Genomic DNA, 1,629 nt, shown 5'->3' with positions numbered 1-1,629 from the left:
AGTGTAGGACTGCATGTTCAGAAATACTGTCTATGGTGTCGGAAAGACTGAATCCTATCTTTGCCCCTCTTTAAGTCAGTCAGGTACAGGAGACATTATCCTCAGAGGAATACATAAATATATGTATCAGCCCTGAGCAAGGAGATATTTCACCTGTGTCAGCAGAGGTGAGGTTAAGTGCAAAGCTGAGTGATTACATGGTGAGTTCAGCCCAATCTGCAAATAATAACTGTCAATCTGTAAATAATAGTAATTAATAATAATTACTTGTAGTTATCAGTAATTACTACTAATCATTAGCAATTATTGTTGTTTAAAAATTTGTCCAGTTTTTCTGATCTGCACAGATTGCTTTTCTTCCTGCTTTATGTGGGTAATTACTTCAAATTTCGAATTTATTTTGCTATAGTGTAGCAATAACTTAGGCAAAAACAACCCTGAAAACCCTGAGCTTCCTTAATTATTGGTTCCTCAACTGTAAAATTAATGGACTAGATCCAAAAACTTTCTACGATTAATATGTAGAAATATAAAAAGGGAAAATAATTATACATGTACCTGTTTTAATCATCAGAAGAACCTTAAGAGCAGAATAACTGAAATGTGCCAGTTTTAAGTGCCCTTGTCTGTTGAAACTCATCATTCAATGCCCAGAGCCGTACGGCTGTGTTTTTACAAGCTTCTGGTATGCACACAATTCAGCCAATATTGTGACACCAGAATGTAACAGAGTTTTGTTTGTTTTTTTTTTTTTTTTTAATACGCTGCTTGCTGCTTTAGAGTATTATTTAACTTCAAACCCAAACCTAGTTTCTCTAATTGTCAATGGAAACAGCGGGTTCCCATAGTTACAAAGGAAAGAGTGTTACTGAAGAGAACAGAAAGACTAATGAAATTTTAAATGACAGATTCAGAGGCACAAGGAATCTGGCCCCAACAGGGAACCGGGGGCTTATCAGGGCGACGATCACAGTAATTACCCTGCAAACATACCAGGATCTGGCTCTGAGCGTCTCCTCAGACTTTCCACACACCAGTGCCACAGCCCTTCCAAATACTGATGTCGATCCTGTTGCAGAGCCTTCTGGGAGCGCCTGGTTTCCAATCATCAGAGATGCGTGAGGGCACCTTCGGGGCACGACAGAGCCTGCCCTGTGACCTGCTTCACACGGGGGCCCTGTGTGGCACCCCAGCACGCACAAATTACTTTGCACAGTGTCCTGCCTCCACATTTCCCTCCTGGTGGAAGGCTACTGGCCTGCACACCCATCTGTCCGGGATCTCACTGTGTTCCTCAAGGAAAGTACTGTCCACCAACATGCTCCGAGACCTAAGTGGTAGGGTTGGTAGCTTAGAAGTCTAACACGCCAAGATCTGTCTTTGCTTCCGGGAGGCATCCTAAAGAATCTACTGAAATACCATACAAATGGGATGTTCATGTAAAATGAAAAAGGGGAAAATCTGGTGAATGAACAGATGTGACATTGAACTGAAAATCGTCATGTCACTTATAAAACAACAGACTAAGAGAGAACTACTTGTTTTCTAAAGTAACAAGAGATGCGTACTCCAAGGAGTATCCCTGTTCTGTAGCGGGTGTCTGCCCAACTCGGAAGACTAAAGTAACAA

The sequence above is a fragment of the Herpailurus yagouaroundi genome, unplaced genomic scaffold, assembly GCF_014898765.1.
Source record: "Herpailurus yagouaroundi ecotype Mexico unplaced genomic scaffold, PumYag 248, whole genome shotgun sequence".
Lineage (NCBI taxonomy): Eukaryota > Metazoa > Chordata > Mammalia > Carnivora > Felidae > Herpailurus > Herpailurus yagouaroundi.
The sequence above is the reverse complement of the archived record's forward strand: the minus strand, read 5'-3'. Positions refer to the sequence as shown.